At 45.7% G+C, this 17,239-nt stretch overlaps 1 protein-coding gene across 1 annotated transcript in view; it reads left to right on the plus strand.

The window, feature by feature from the left end:
- LOC107287963 (ankyrin-1-like) overlaps positions 1–17,239 on the plus strand; it is an 87,085-nt gene that overhangs the window by 17,742 nt on the left and 52,104 nt on the right. The window lies entirely within an intron of this gene.

The following is a 17,239-nucleotide window of genomic DNA, read 5'->3' on the forward strand; positions in this document are numbered from 1 at the left end:
CTCTCTCTCTCTCTCTCTCTCTCTCTCTCTCTCTCTCTCTCTCTCTCTCTCTCTCTCGATAACAGTCTATCATCTGCCCTGCCCTGGCTCTCTCTCCAAGAGAGAATGGCTGAGTAACTCAGGATGATTGAGGAAGATTTTGCTCCTTTCTCTGGCTGTGATAAGCAGGAGATGGGAGGGAAAGAAGCGAGATGGAACGGGGCCAGTGAAGGGTGAGAGCAAGCAAGGGCTGTGATTCAGCGGAGAATGTAATTGACAGCACCAGGCGAAACCATCTCTCTGGGTTGGCCCCTCTGCCATCCTCAAACAGCAAATAAAAACAATTAGTGATTCATGGAAGATGTGAATTGTTTCTCGGCTCTGGGCTCGGAGGGGAGACTGCAAAGGATCAGCATTGGAGGTTTAAAAATAAGAGGGACCAGATGTGCAGCATTCTGCTATCATCAAGCAGAATAAGAAGCTCAGTTCTCCTTGGGCGGGGGAGACATAATTTAATGCTGTAAGCTGTCCAGAGTCACTTTGAACTGAGATAGATGGCGGCTAGATAGATATAGAGAAAGCTAGATAGCTAGGTGGATGGATGGATGGATGGATGGATGGACGGAAGGACGGAAGGACGGACAGACAGACAGATAGACACATACATACAGAATAACAGAGTTGGAGGTCTACCAGCCCAACTCTCTGATCAAGCACTTTGGACAAATGGCTGTCCAGTCTCTTCTTAAAAGTCTCCAGCATTGGAGCATGCACAACTTCTGAAGGAAAGCTGTTCCACTGGTTGATTGTTCTTACTGTCAGGAATAAAGACAGACAGACAGACAGACACAACTCGCCACAGCCAACTTGCCATGGGACAACTCGCTACAGCAGTGGTTCTCAACCTGTGGGTCGGGACCCCATTTGGGGTCGATCGACCATTTCACGGGGGTCGCCAAGCAAGGCTGTCCGCCATTTTTTTTGTCCGCCATTTTTCCCCCTTTTCCGGCGGGTGCCTTACCTCCCTTGGGCTGGGCCAGCTGGTGGTCGGCCTGCTCCGTCTCTGCCGCTTGCCAGATACCCCTCGGCCGACGCAGGGGGCGGAACCACGCATGCACGGCGCTCCCGGGCAGGGAAAGTCCTCGACTTACGACCGGTTGGGTAGTCCTCGACTTACGACCAGTTTAGTCCTCGACTTATGACCGGTTTAGTCCTCGACTTACGACCGGTTTAGTCCTCGACTTACGACCGGTTTAGTCCTCGACTTACAACCGGTTGGGGTCGCGGCATTAAAAAGGTTGAGAACCACTGCGCTACAGGACAAGAGTTACACTAATACCAAAGAAGTGGTGGAATAGAATAATGGTGAACAGAAAGGAGGGGAAAAGCCGCCCTGAGTCCGCAAGGAGAAGGGCGGGATATAAATCTAAAAAATAAATAAAAATAAATAAAATACGAATGACAAAAATGAAATTTTTTAAAATTACTTGAAATACTTGAATTGTTGAAATGTCCCGCAGCGAGTTGTCCCGTGATGAGTCGTCTTGCTGTGCGTTGTGCTCGGTGAGTTGGCCATGGCGGATTGGCCACATCAAATTGTCCCATTCTGAGCATGCTGTGTGCATAAAAGCTAGGTTTGCACTACATGTTTTACTAGATTGACACATTTTCCGTGTTCACACAATGCATTGAACTCTTCTCTGTTAGTTGGACGGCCTGAGTTTGTTCCACCTGCTAAGCCACAAAGAACTAACCGAGGTTGGCCAAATGTATACATGCAGCCGCTAGACTTTCAATTGGTCTGTTAAGTTGTCTGAACAGAGCCACAACTACACTGCACGGTAACATTAATACTAGTATTAACTTACCTTGAACAAAATCCTAGTCTTTTAGATACACTAAAAATTGAAGGGTTTTTTCCCCCCCAACTACAAAGGTATAAACCTTGTAGGGTAGGCCAAGCGGGTTGTATGACGTGTGAGTTCTGGCACCTTTGTGTGTGTGTGTGTGTGTGTGTGTGTATGATATGAATCCTACTTGTATAATTTACAAACTGCGATCTCTAAGTTGTAGAATTAAGAGAGCTGATAGGAGCTACTTAGAGAAAGGATCGCAACACCTGATTTAGAGCATCAAGCCCCTTCTAAATCAAGAGTCTTTGTTTCCATTCTCCAGTTCTTAGGAAATTCCTCATTCAGTTGGATTTATCTGTTTTCCTGTAATTTAAATCCATTTTTTAGTGTTCCTCCCTCCAGTGATGAAGCACTCACAACTTCTGAAGGCAAGCTGTTCCACTGGTTAATTGTTCCCACTGTTAGAAGTTTCTCCTTAATTCCAGGTTGGTTCCCTCCTGGATTAGTTTCCGTCCATTACTTCTCGTCTTGCCTTCAGGCGCTTTGGAGAATAGGTTGACCCCCTCTTCTTTGTGGCAACTTCTCAAATATTGGAACACTGCTATCATGTCACCCGTAGGCCTTCTTTTCTCTCGACTAGCCATACCAATCCCTGCAATCGTTCTTCGTGTTTTAGTCCCTGTTATGACAAGTTTTTATGATAAGCGTTTTCTGTTACGACAGAAATTATTGCTCAGTTTAAAAAAAGCTTTAAAGTAGTTATTTGTTATAAAATGGGTCGTTTCTTTTTCTTTAAAAAGAAGTGTCTAGGATTCTGACACACCCTGGCGTGACCAAGGATCAGGATTCTGCCTCTGTAGATAACAGCAGCCTCTCCCCTCACTGTAAGCTGTTGAATACAGTAGGCCTGAATTATCCAAAAGCTTTGGAAGGAGGTGGGGTCCCAGTGTTGCCCAAGGGCAGGGGCAGGCAACCTTGGCTCTTTTATGACACGTGGACTTCAACTCCCAGAATTCCCGAGCCAGCCATGCTGAGGGGAAAGGGAGAGGCTTCCAAGCTGAGCCATGCTGGCTCAGGAATTCTGGGAGTTGAAGTCCACGAGTCATAAAAGAGTCAAGGTTGCTTACCCCTGGCCTTGGGCAACACTGGGACCCCACCTCCTTCTAAAGCTTTTGGGTAATTCAGACCTGTAATATATAATAGTAATAGTATAATAGTATAGTAATAATAGTAATATATATTACTATTTTATGTACAAGATAGATAGATAGATAGATAGATAGATAGATAGATAGATAGATAGATAGATAGATAGATAGATAGATAGATAGATAGATAGATAGATAGATAGATACAAACAGACAGAGACAGACAGACAGACAGACAGACAGACAGACAGACAGACAGATAGATAGATAGATAGATAGATAGATGGAGTTTTTCTCTGTCTCTGGCTGGGGAATTCTGGAATTCTCAAGCCCATCCATCTTAACGTTGCCAAGGTTGATGAATCAGTCTGATTTCACACAACATTTTAAAGCCGAATTGATCCTTTTCTTGGCTTACACGATAAACTTGAGCCGTAAAATAACAAAACAGGCAGGGTTCACTCCCCCCCTCCCCCAATTAATGTTAACCCATACTTGCAGGGGACGATGGATATGTTTGGAGAAGAAATGGGCATTCCAACTTAGGAAAAGCTGCTCCTTGCCAACGTTTGAGCAACCTGCTAGTAGGGAGCCATTCTGTGAGTTGGAACTGCTGATCTTCTCTAATCTCCAGAGAACCAGAACGTGACGCCTCCCATCTTGGACAGCCGGCATCTGCAGATAAAGGCCTGCCCCTGCTTAGCCCGAAGAGCTTGGGTTAGTAGAGTCTTGGCTCGTGTAAGTGTGCAAACAGAAAGGGTGTGCGAGAAAGGGAACATGATGTCCAGTTTCAAGTGGCCCTGGAGGGTAAGTATTTGGGTCATGGGATGGTGGTTTTCAGTTTTGTCTTCAGCCATCCTGTGGTTGGATGGACTTTAGTATTCCTTAGAAGCTCTGAAACAATGTAGTTAGCAGACCATGGTTTACACAGAAACATGTTTTGAGTGAAGCTAGCAAATTGCAATCTTATTGCAGTATTTCAACCCAGCCTTATTCAACCTTTTCTTCTCTTGGGGGGTAAGAAAAAGACAGAAGATATGAAGACCTGGAAAGCTACCAGCGTATAGCAAGAGTCAGTGACTGAAGGCATCCCACAAAAAAAGACATTTTGCTTCTGGGTTGAAGTAGACCGTAGCAGTTCGATGTCTGTGGAGATTCTCAATCTTCCAGATCATGGTTGTCCCAAAGATGCTTTTTTCAAAAGGCAACTGGATTTTCTTATTTATTTATTTTGTTAAGCGTTTTGCTTTTTGCATGAGAAACAAAACATTTTCAAAGAAAAAAAAAACAAAGTCCGGTTTCCTTTTGGAAAAGCACCTTTGGGACAATAGCAGTTCACTTCCACAAATGTATTGGCCAGGTTCATGTCTTGAATTAAACCAGTCTGAAGCATGGTTTGTTGAATATGTCACAGAGGCATCTTAAATGAAGCCATGGATTGCAAAGCAGTGTTTGGATTCTCAAATGTTAAGCCAAGATCAGCTTTGTCACGGCTTAAGTGTTAGTTGTATGAACTGGAAAGGGGTAGGATTGGTTCCTACCTTACACTAAGTTCTTATTTTAATCATGGCTTGCTGACTGAGCTATACTTGTTTGGATGCGCATTAGTAAACCATAATTCATGCTTTACAAACTGCAGCTGTCAAGTTTGCAGAATGTGTTCACCTTAAACTAAGCCAACCTCTGTAGGTTTCCCCCCCTCTATCTTCTGTTCAACTGTGGGGCCTAATTTTGACGCCTTTTAGCTGGGGAATTCTAGGAGTTGAAGTCCACAAGACTTAAAAATGCCACGGTTAGACACTCCTGTATTACACCGAATAAACTGAGGAGAAGGGTTGGAATTAATTTGCAGTGAGTAGGATCCAACAATTTCAGCTCGTTTTGACTTCTCTTCCGAGGTCCCTGATTGGTCTTTAGAGTAAAAAGGTGGGAGTTGAGTGATAGAGCCTATCCAGAGATCCTTTGGGGGAACAAGGTGGTAGACCCCAATTATTGCACCCTCTTTCCTTATTTGTCCCCCTAAAAATGGAGCCCAACTCTCTGGGACATTTCTGAAAATGGCAGGAAAGCCATTTGTTGCTGTTGGTTCCATTTGGTAATTGAGGAGCCAAGGGCCATCCTTAAAGAGCCTCTTCTCTTCATGTTCAGTCTCTCAGTTGCTTCTCTCTCTCCGTTACCCAAGGGGTGTCATTTAATCAGGATTCCCTGCCAAGAATAGCTCTTTTTTAATCAGCTCCTGCTGGCGTCATCATGAAGAGTCTCTATCCACCTAGTCATCTTTTGCTGTCATTCTTGATAGCTGGTGACTGTCCTAAGCATCAGGATCTTCTCCAATGACTCTTGCCTTTGAATTATGTGCTCAAAACATTTATATTTGAAATATACAAGGAGGAGTTTATTCAGTCCCAAGGTAACCATTTGTTCAAAAGCACTTTGTTGAGGTCGCTCCTTGATCCAACGCTCCTTCCTCCCACCCAGCTTAACAGAAAAACAGAACTGGAAGGGACCTTGGAGGTCTTCTAGTCCAATCTCCTGCTCAAGCAGAGACCCTATACCATTTCAGGGAGAGAGGGAGGGAGGGAGGGAGGGAGGGAGAGAGAGAGAGAGAGAGAGAGAGAGAGAGAGAGAGAGAGAGAGAGAGAGAGAACAAAGTCAAGTTTGCACATGTAAGAAAGATGTTGGATTTTCTTGACCTCTTCTGGAAGACCTCTTCCCCCTGTGGAAGAAAAGTGATACCACTACGCTGGCCCTGCTGTTTAATTGTCATCAGCTCCTTGCTGCGCACTCGAGGTGGAAGGAATAATTCTGAATGGAAAAAAATGAGGACAAACACCTAGATATTACATTACTTTGGCAAGCAAGAGCGAGCTCGGTTTTAAATCTGGGGAAGTGGCAGATTTTTCTAGTTGTAAAATCGGTTCCTGCAAGCCTGAGTTGGAATGTTGCACGGCTTTTGCTTACTATTATTGGTCAAAGGCTGAGTCAAAGGAATCTTCCTTTAAAGCAGGGGTGTCAAACTGCCGGCCCGTGGGCCGGACGCGTCACACGCCACGCCCACCCCATTGCCGGCAATGGCAAAACAGTCCCGATACGTCGCGCGACGTCATGTGACGTCGTGAGTTTGACATGTCTGCTTTAAAGGGATGGTGTGTTATTTATCAAATATTACACGGCTGCCTACCTCGCTCAAGGTGACTCTGGGTAGTCACTGGACGGACTACCAACCTTAGGTAGTCCTCAACTTACAACAGTTTGTTTAGTGACCGAAGTGCTGGCTCAGGAATTCTGGGAGTTGAAGTCCACGAGTCATAAAAGAGCCAAGGTGGCCTGCCCCTGTCATAGGCCAAGGACTATCTGTATTACAAGGGAATATAAACAACCCAATTAAAGCAAATAATTAACGTAGGTAAGAACTAGACTGTGAGACGTATGTCTAGATCTGCTCAGAAAGACAGAAGGAAAAAAACAACAGAATTGTTAGAAACAATGGGTGGCTTTTTATACAGTTAAATCATGAACAAGAGCGAAAATGTTTCTTAGATTTCTGGGGAAGAATTTCAGGCATTTCTCCTTTTCTCAGAAAGCTAAAATTTGTAACGGAGCCAGGTCGGGCTCTTTAGGAGCTGCAGACATTGTTTAGATAATCCACCAACTGAAGTCTTCTGAAAGTCCAGAGCGGTTTCTATGCAGTGTGCTAAGTTCATGGTTGGGTTCTACTTGTATTGATGGAGTCTTGTGGGATGTTGTAGATGTGGGGTTGAGTAGCTGTGGAGCATTGCTTGAGGTGCCTTGGGCAAGAAGCAGACAAACCCAAATGCCTGTCCAGCTCTGATGGTCCTTATCGGTGGCAAACAGTTGTCAACTTTTCTGTGAGGGGCCCCGACAAGGACAAAACTTAGGTTGTTGAGCAGCTCTTTAGGAGAATGTAAGATAACTGCCTGTTACTAAAAACTACCCAAGTACTGTAGGCCAAGGGTCCTCAACTTTGGCCCCTTTAAGACTTGTGGACTTCAACTCCCAGAATTCCTCAGCCAGCAAAGCTGGCTGAGGAATTCTGGGAGTTGAAGTCCACAAGTCTTAAAGGGGCCAAGGTTGAGGACCCCTGCAGTAGGCTACTCCCAATCGTAAGAGGGGAGAATTTGCCCCAAAGAGACCACACAGGGCAGGGGGTGCAACCTGTATTTCTGGGACCAATTTGGTCTCTCAAAGCCTCTTTGCAACCTCTTGATACTTAATAAAAATTTGTAATGTGGACGTTATTAAGTATGGAGTTTGAGGAACAATATTTTCCGTTCGGTGGAAATGAAACTAATTTAAATTTTTGTCCTGGCTCCAGACACTGGGGTTTTTTTTTGGGGAGTATGGCAAGCTTCCCTCCCCCTTTTACGATCTTTTTTGCCACAGTTGTTAAATGAATCACTGCATTGTTAAGTTAGTAATGTGCTTGTTAAGTGAATATGGCCTCCCACGCAAAAGGGGATCATGTGACCCCGGGACACGGCGACCGTCATAAGAACGAGTCAGTTGCCAGTTTGGATCACGTTACGGGAAGGGGTGCTGCAACAGTTGTAAATGTGAAAAATGGCAGCTGTTTATTGTGGTAGCCTCTTCCACTGGCCGACAGCTTGTACACTCAGGCCTCCAACCTAGAATTAAGGAGAAATTTCCTGATTGTAACAATCCATGAAACAGCTTGCCTCCAGACATTATGGGTGCTCCCTCACGGGAGGTTTTTAAGAAGAGATTGGATGTTTTTAAGAGGAGATTGGACATTTGTCTGACGTGGGAGAGGGTCGCCTGCTTGAGCAGGGGGTTGAACTAGAAGACCTCCAAGGTCCCTTCCAACATTATTATTACTATTACTATATTACTATATTACCTATATTACTATATTACTATATTACTATATTACTATATTACTATATTACTATATTACTATATTACTATATTACTATAATACTATATTACTATGTTACTATATTACTATTACTATTATTATTATTACCTCAATGGTCCCTTCTAACTCTGTTATTTTGTTAATAGCAAAAGGCTCAAATGCTCAATATCATTCTTACATGTTCTGATTGAGTTATAGAATTTTTTGCTTCCAATAATTTATCCAGGAGCGGTTGTAGCGGATTCATACCCTTTATAAGTTTCTGGCCTTGAACTGAGCGCAACTAGCCTCATTTTGCTTCGTTCCTGTGCTCCGGGAGCTGAACAAAACATCTTCTGATTTTATATTTTCCAGTCCTTGGGGGAAACTCTTCCTTTAATGGCTCCAGATACTCTGTCAAGCGTTAAATGCCGTGCCATAGAGGAACAGCGGTCCACCTTTTCATGTTGAACCTAACACGGTCTCTGTTTTCTGCCAACCAGCAGCAAGCGGTCGTAATTGATGGCTGCTTGCTGTGCAATTCAGGTTTCGGTAGCTGAAGAAAAGAGAGACTAGCACACAGCTCACCCCGAGGAAGGACGTGCCGAGCGAGATGCTATTAAAGTCTTAGTAAGGGATCTGGGGTGGGAGGTTGTGTAATGCGACACGGAAATCGAGCCATTAAAACTGCTGGTGCCATGGGTCTGTGTGACCATTAGGGGGCAGTGTTGGATGTGTTTGGGCTCAGCTGGGAATTGGCATCGGAGAAGCTAATCGGACCCACAATAAACGCAAGCTGTGTTTGTCTGAAAGCTGGACCTGGCAGCTTCCTTATGGTTGAGCGGAAAATAATGTTAGGAGGCCATGTGGACAAAGCCCTCGACCATCAAAAGTGGGATTTCTTCTTGAGGTTCATCATACGATTTAGCCTCCAGATCAATCTCCTTATCATCTCCTTATCATCTATAATATTTATATTATTATCTCCAGATCAACCTCGTTATATCATCTTGGCTGCTCTTCACTGCGCCCTTTCTAGGGTCTCAGCATCTTTTTTGAATTCTGGCCACCATGATGCAAAAAAAAGAGTCCAGAAAGAGTGGCGAAAAGAGCAGAAAAAACTATTAGGAGACTGGAGGCTAAAACATATGAAGAATGGTTGCAGGGATTGTGTGTGTCTGAGATGGGAAGGCCTGGGGGAAAAAAAGCCCCAGAAAAATTGGGGAAAAATCAGTGTTTTTTCTTTTTTCCCAAACGGCTTTGGAGAAAAAATGAAGAAAACCCCCCTCCTCTGTTTTCCCCCCAATTTTTCCGGGTTTTTTTTCCAGGCCTTCCCCTCTGTGGTCTAGTCCAGTGAAAAAAAGGACTAGGGGAGACATGATAGCAATGTTCTGGTATCTGAGGGGCTGTTGCAGAGAGGAGGGGGGGTGGACCTATTCTTCAAGGCACCTGAGGGCAGGACACGAAGTAACCGATGGAAACTTATCAAGCAGAGAACCAACCTGCAACTAAGGAGAAATTTCCTGGCAGAACGATTAACCTGTGGAACATCTTGCCTTCTGGGGTTGAGGGTGCTCCATCACTGGAGGTTATTAAGAAGAGGCAAGGCAGCCATTTGGCTGGGATGGTAGAAGGTGGTCTGCTTTGAGCAGAGGGTTGGACTAGAAGACCTTCAAGGTCCCTTCCAGGCCTGATTCTGTGTTCTAGGCACAGGTGTGTCGACGCCAGCATTCATCAAACGAGATAGCTAGGATGTGGATTGGATGGAAACTAACCAAGGAGAGAAACAACCTAGAACTAAGGAGAAATTTCCTAATGGTGAGAACAAGTCACCAGTGGAACGACTTGCCTTCAGAAGTTCAGAGGAATACCTGCACTGGAAGATTGTCCCTCCTCAATCCTCCTCTTTGTTAGGCTAAAGATACCCAGTTCTCTTAACCATCTTGGCCACATGTGGAGCGAAGCCCAAAGGAACCACAGGACGTCTGAACCGGGGACTGAAAGGAGACGGCTGGGCCGGAGATGTTCCTGGGGATTCTTGTGATGCTGATGGTAGTTATAAGTGTGCAGTCAAGTCCTGCTTCCTCCCCCCCTTTTTTTATTTTAGATCTGTTACACCCTTGCCACCACTGTGCATTCCTGTCTGCAAAAGGGCTTCCAGGAGCTACTCAAGCACGTCGCCTTTTCACCCTTGTTAGCGGAAGGAGCTGGCAAATCTCTTGGGGCCAACTCCGGTATTGATGGCAGAGTTCCCTGCCCTGCCCAGCCCAGCGTGGCTTCCCTTCCCCTGTGGCACTGGCACCTGCCCCTCCCCCTGGCCGTTTGTTGCTGGGAGGGAGGCAGGGAGCTATTAAATATCCCTCCTGACATGATGGGCGAGAGGAGAAAAGAACACAGTCCATTAGCATCTGGCTCGCCCAGCAGCAGCAGCAGCAGCAACAGCAGCAACAGTGGCAACTGGAGCGAAGGCGCTTGTATTTTTAGAGAGGATGCAATGCAACTTTCTGGCTCGCCCAAAAGTGGGGAATAGCGAAGGCAGGAAGGAAGGTGGAGAGAGGATTGATCGGGTTTCAGCTCAGGCCACTGGACCATGGAATCCCGACAGAGCAAGTCCTATCCAGGCACGGCTGTCGTGAGTATCCACACCAGGCTTCCTCTCTATGATAACGCCCCACGCCCTGTCCTTCGCTCCGGAGCGTTGTGTTGTCTTTCCAAAAGCTTCTGCTCTTTGCAAACCAACATGCCCAAGAATGTCTGTGCACAAGGGTCGAAATGGTGCTTGTGTCATTCTGGGTTGCTAATAGCTAGGATAAGCTCACTGGGCTGGCTGAGAGCAGAAGTCATCGGGGTGGGGTGGGGTGGTGGGTATGCGTGTTTCTGTGGTCGAAGAGCCAGAATGGAAGAGGTGCTTTCCGTGTTGTTGATGGCCTCTCCCTGACCTTAAGCGAAGCATTCCTCCCCAGATGTTCCCCAGAGTGGAACCCCAAATCAACACTTCAGGTTCAAGGTCCTGCCTGGCAGAGCAGGGGAGTGGCAATGGCATCCTTCAGAGGCCCTAAATTGCTGCTCAGAATGAAAAACTTCCCTTCTTGGTCTTTTCCCCCCTGGGCATTTAATTCTCAGTGTCCTTCCCTCCCTTCGCCTGTCGGCACGCCTGTGGAAGGCCACCCCAACTGTTTTGAAGAGGATCCCTAGTGTTACTAGGCAGTCTGGGTTCTCGATTAGAAAATCCTGACGTAATACGGAGTGTGGATGCTCCTTCTCTTTCTTGGATCAGAAGCAAAATGTCTTTAAAAAAAAAGAAAGTCCAGTTGCCTCTTGAAAAAGCACCTTTGGCCCAACCAGGACCTGGATGACTGAGAATCTCCACAGACAGGGGATGTGGGTCCTTCAGTGGCCTGGTTTACCCAGCCAGTTGGGCTGTCACTTGGCAGCAGGTTTGCCCAGCCTGAAAGGGGACAGACTCCCTTCCTCACCGCCTCCTTTTCAACTTACAACCTTGCCTCCAACTTTGCGGGCACATCCAGACGCCTCAGGAAAAGGCACGGTGGGGTCTCCGCCTTCATGCCAGGAGCTTGGATCGATGCTCCTATGGCTTTGCACTGCTCTTGCAGCCAGGGATGAAGGGGGAGACTGGCTTTCGTTGTGGGTCAGAGAATTGGGGCTGAGATGGATGGAGCCGAGAAAGAGCTGTTTTGGGCCAGACAAATTGTAGGGATCAATCTGTCTTGCATGGAGGAAGCATATTTTATTATGCCGGTGTTGTGTCTGGATTCTTGCCCTGAAGAGGAGTTGAGCTCAGTGGCTATAAGGGTTTCTTGCAAAGTGGAGCTCTTTGGCTCAGTGGTCAGAATGCTAAGTGTGGTTGGGTCATAGGAGATTCAGTAAGTGTGGAGAACTCCAGTCGCTGCATTAGTAGCTGGGCTGTTACAGGAAGTCACCATATGATGGATTTCTTTAGATGTAGAACAGGGGTGTCCAACTTTGACAACTGTCATGCTCAGGAAATCCAGAGTCCAGGCAGTTCAAATGAATACAGGTTTATTGCATGCTAACCCTCTCCACAAGAATCTGAATTACTAATGGTCAAAGCCAGTGGTGGGATTCAAATATGGGAACAACCGGTTCTCTGCTTGGACGCCGCTTCCAGAAGTCCTTTCTGGGCCTGGGCAACAAAAAATTAGCTACCGGTTCTGCCGAAGTGGTGCAAACCGGCTGAATCCCCCCACTGGTCAAAGTAAATTGGCGGTAGATAAGAGTCAATGGAATTCATGGTGGGCTGGACTTAGATCTCTGGTGGCTGTGAAGGGACTCCAGGCTGACGATGCGTTTGACCCCTTCCTCGTGCTCAGCCTGGTCAGCAACTTTAAGACTTGTGGACTGGCTGGGGAATTCTGGGAGTTGAAGTCCGTAGGTCTTGAAGTTGCCAAGGTTGGACACTCCTGGTCTAGAATGTTCCAGTAATTGTGTTTCACTGACTTTGGGGATTAACTCAGGGTCTGCTGTAGCTATCTCAAGTGGCCACCTTGTAAATGCTTTGGAACCTGAGGGAACCTGCCCATGAACATGTCTTAACAGGCATTTTGGGATACAGCTGGTGACTTTCAACCCCTATTCTTTCATTTGGACGCCCTTTCTCCCCTAAATTGCTGAGAGAGCATGGGTCCTCTGAAGGCAGGGACCTCTGTTGCAGTGCTTTATCACGCGTAGTTTATTGTAGGAATTCAGTGGCAAAACAATGAAAATTGTCCTCTAACAAATGTGCGAATCTGAAACATGCGTATTTGTGCATACAGATGAGTGGGGAATCACCCTTTCTTGCCTTGTACCCGTGGCCCCAGTTTAAATCTCTTTGTGCCCCCAATTCTGATGCTGTTGTTTGATTCTATTCACACAACACATGTAATCGAGATATTTATACGACCAGTGGCTGAATTTGCAATATTTACCATGGATAGTTTTCATTGCATTTTTTGGCGGGTACGGTTACAAAATTACCAATAGCAGAGTCCTTAATGCTGTCTGAGGTTGGTTGTTTTCTTACAGATGTTTCATTACCCAACTAGGTAACATCATCAGTGCTAGAAGGAAGTGGGATTGGAGAAGGAGGAGGAGGAGGAGGACTGTGGGGTCCTTGGTGCTCTCTGAGCTTGGTGATTCTCTTGCAGATGCTTTATTACCCAACTAGGTAACATCATCAGTGCTAGTAGGGTTACAAAACTGTCCACCAGAAAGTAGGGAAGGAAGGATGCAAAAAAAAAAAAGGTCTTTGTTTATATAGGAGCGACTTCCATCTTGAGTTTTTGGATCTCCCCCTGTGGACACTGACATTATGTGTTTTGGACTAAACCCAGCCCCCACGCTGGGGGAACCAAGAAAAACTGGTTAACCAAATTAAGTACATTGTACACAGAGCTCGTCCACTGGGGCTGGTTTACTAAGCAGACCCCCTGCATGTTGTTATTGAAAGCATGAATTAATGGACTCACAAGAGAAGCTGGGATGTTTTTATGGAGGAAAAGCTCCCACTTTTCAACCTGGTGCCCTTTGCTAGCTAAGAACACCGCTCTGAGGTTGGGACGTTAAGTGGCCGTCCTCCCTAATGAAAGGGCGGGTACATTAGCAAACCATCTTTCCGAGAGCCTCTTTAAGTATCTCAGAAAAGAAAGCGAAATAGGAGCTGAGTAGAAAACCAGACCTCATCTTCAAGATCTAGGAGCAACTGCAGCTGTTTGCGTGCAAGGATCGTCAGAGATGGTTTTGCAGCCCGCGTGAGAAAGCCAATCTGATTGAACCAGTCCAACCATCTTCAACCTGGTGCCCGAATCAGGAAACTGAAGCTGCCGCTTCCCAAATCCTCAGCCAGCCTGGCACGGAAGGATAAATTCCTGTGTTATCATTCCGGAGGCAAAAAGCTTAGAAGAAGGACCAAGCAGCCTGGAATCCCTTTGTTTATATTTTTTTAAGTCTCTTCTTGGCCGGCTTAAGAGTGTTAAATTATAATTGGACGTGCTATTATTACAATGCTTATAATTAGGCCCCCAGTGTTAATACAGACAAAGATTGTAACAACAATTTGGGAATGTACTTTGAAACTGTCTAACCTATCAAGCCGTTGTAGCAAAACCAGCAAAATCTGGCAGGATCTAAGAATCCCCCCAAACCTATTGAACAACCTCAGCTGTTGCAGGCTTCCAAGACTGGCGTTTTTCCAAGCACATGGATCAATGACTCAGCAGCCGGGGATGATGGGGACTGTTTCGTAGCTGAGAGCAAGGCTGCTATCGATGCCCTGCTTGTTGCTGGACATTGGAATGTGTGTTGTCTATCTGGACAGGTTTCTCTGACAGACAGGGGTCAGTTGCAGGCTGATGGTTTGCATGGAATTAAAAAACAACAACAACCTCTGACTACAGACAGTCCTTGACTTGCAGCCTCAACTGAGCCCAAAATTTCCGTTGCTAAGCAAGGCAGCTGCGAAGTGAATGTTGGCCCATTTTACAGTCTTTCTTGCCACAATTGTTAAGTGAATCACTCCAGTTCTTAGGTTAGCAACACAATTGTTTAGTGAATCTGGATTCTTCATTGACTTTGCTCGTCAGAAGATCGCAAAAGGAGATTGCATGACACTGGGACACCGCAACCGTCCTAAGTACACGCCAGTTGCCAAGCTCCCAAATTTTGATCACGTGACCATAGGGAGGCTGCAGTGGTCATAAGAGTGACACACACTCCTAAGTCACTGTTTTCAGTGCCATTGTAACTTTAAACAGTCACTAAACAAGGTTACATGCTGTAACCTGAGGATTATCCGGACATCAGATTATGAGCAAAAGTTGAGAAAACTGCGGATTTAAAGTCTCAGTCCTTCAAAGCTTGCTGGGATGCAGTTCAATACCAAGAGAAGCGTTGCCCAACCCTGTCCCAAATCTACACTCATGAGAAGGGACCCATTGAGAATTTCTCAGACTTCCCCGGAAGTGAAAGGAACGGTAGTTTAGGAATGTAAGGTGGATGGCCAGCCAATGAGTCTGACCCTTTCCTAAAGTTGACTTAGCAGCAGTTTAGGAAAGTTGTTCCCAACAGTTTTGAGGTTGTGTGAGGTCACTGCCCATTCACAAATCTCTCTCCTAAGTTTAGTGCCAGCTTTTTTTTTTATCCGTCTATTCTTTCTTTCTCTTCTCCTGGAGGCCTTCCGACTGGATTTGACACAGGAAGTTTGTGGGTAAATATAGTGGTGGAATCTTGGTTATCTCCACTTTGGAAGAGCTAGCTGCTCCATTTTTATTTTATTTTATTTTTTTTTAGAAAAGTTAAAAGAAGAGGCGAGTTTCTATTTCTGATGCCTTGTTCAAGGGGTCAGATCCAGTCTGTTTATCTTGGGCTGAACAGCAGAGGGATTCAGCCATGCTGGCTTTCAGGGCTAAGTCAATGCCAGCTGCTTTGGCTACCAAGTACGTTCTTGAAACTGGCAGCTCTCATTTTTGAGAATAATTCAAAACAATTTAAGAAAGAGTCATTGCTCCGTGTTCTTAGACAGCGCATTATTGAAGCCCACTCTTCTTTCTGTTCAAACGTTTTTGCAAGCTCCTAAGGCTCCACAGATGCACTGAATTTCATTCCTTTATCAGTCCTTAAAACTTCCTAAGATGATGGGGATTACAGTCGAACTCCATGAGAAGCTGCAGAGTGGGAGGGTTGGAAAGGACCCTGGAGGCCATCTAATCCAACCCCTGGCTCAAGCAGGAGACCCTCTACTATTCCAGACAAATGGCTGTCCAGTCTCTTCTTCTAAATCTCCAGCGATGGAGCACCCACAACTCCATTCCATTGTTTAATTGTTCTCACTGTCAGGGAAATTTCTCTTTAATTCTAGGTTGGATCTTTCTTTAATGATCTTTCTTCCACCTGTTACTTCTTGTCCTGCCCTCAGGTGCTTGGGAGAAGAGGTTGACCCCCCCTTCTCCGCGATAACCCCTCAAATATTGGAAGACTGCTATCATGGCATCACTCATCCTTCTCTTTCGTTAGTCTATACCAGGGGTAGGCAACCTTGGCTCTTTTATGACTCGTGGACTTCAACTCCCAGAATTCCTGAGCCAGCATGGCTCAGCTTGGAAACCTCTCCCTTTCCCCTCAGCATGGCTGGCTCAGGAATTCCGGGAGTTGAAGTCCACGTGACATAAAAGAGCCAAGGTTGCCTATCCCTGGTCTATACATACGCAGTCCTTGCAATCATTCATCATATATTTTAACCTCCAATCCTCTAATCATCTTTGTTGCTCTTCTCTGGACTTTTACAAGAGTCTCAGCATCTTTTTCGTATGGTGGTGACCAGAACTGGTCTACATGTGGCACTAAAAAAAGTGGCTTTTGGCTGAACATTGCAGCATCTCCATGGTCTCCTATTTACGACGGTTGCATTATCCCGGGGTCATGTGTTCGCCTTTTGCGACCACTTGACGAGCAAAAGGGGGAAATGAGATTCAGTTAAAAACCATGTTACTAATTTCACCACTGCAGTGTTTCACTTAACAACAGTGGCAAGAAGAGTCGTAAAATGGGGCAAAACTCACTGAACAAAATGTCTTGCTTAGCGACATAAATTTTAGGCTCGGTCGCGGTCGTAAGTCGAGGACTGCTTGCATTTTGCTTCCCCCTTTCCGAGTCGGCAGCTGAGTTGCCTAATGGAGGCAGGTCTGACTTGTGGGGTTCCTCTGGGGAAGCACAGATTGAAGACTGGAGTCTGCGGTTATTCTTGCTCAGCCTGAGTAAATAACGATCTTGAGGTGTCAAATCCGAACATCGGATGTTCCGCAATACAGTACATTGATTAGGATGAGCTTCCTGGTCAAAAAATGACTTGGCAAGTTTAAGATTGCCGGACAAGCTTCGGGAAGATGTGATGAAACGCGGGAAAAGCTGAATGGAAAGGATGATGAACCTCTTCTAAGCAGGGCTGGGTTTCCGTTGAAGCCCATCTGGCCAGATGCACGAAAGGAACACGGGAGGAAGCTGCAAACATTCAAACTAGGCCCTGTAGCAATATTGATTTCAGAGTGTTCAGAATTGACGTTACGGGGTTTTCTGCTTTTTTGAGAAGTGCCGGCTGCATTTTAACCAGCTTTGAAAGGATTTTTAAAAGTTTGATAAAAAGCTTTGAAATGTTGTCAGACTGTGACTTGGTTGATTGGCAGTCTAGCTTTGTTTATTTACTTACTTATGAAAATTTATAGGGCCACCCACTCACTCTTAGTGACTCAGAGTGGCTTTCAAAAAATAAAAACCCAATAAACAACCAGTAAAAACCATATCCCCACCCCCACTCCTGAGCCACTTGATGGTCTCCATCCCATTCTGGATTCCCCAGGCCTGTTGGCAAA

Source organism: Protobothrops mucrosquamatus, unplaced genomic scaffold (assembly GCF_001527695.2).
Source record: "Protobothrops mucrosquamatus isolate PMUCROS unplaced genomic scaffold, P.Mucros_1.0 scaffold462, whole genome shotgun sequence".
Taxonomy (NCBI): Eukaryota; Metazoa; Chordata; class Lepidosauria; order Squamata; family Viperidae; genus Protobothrops; species Protobothrops mucrosquamatus.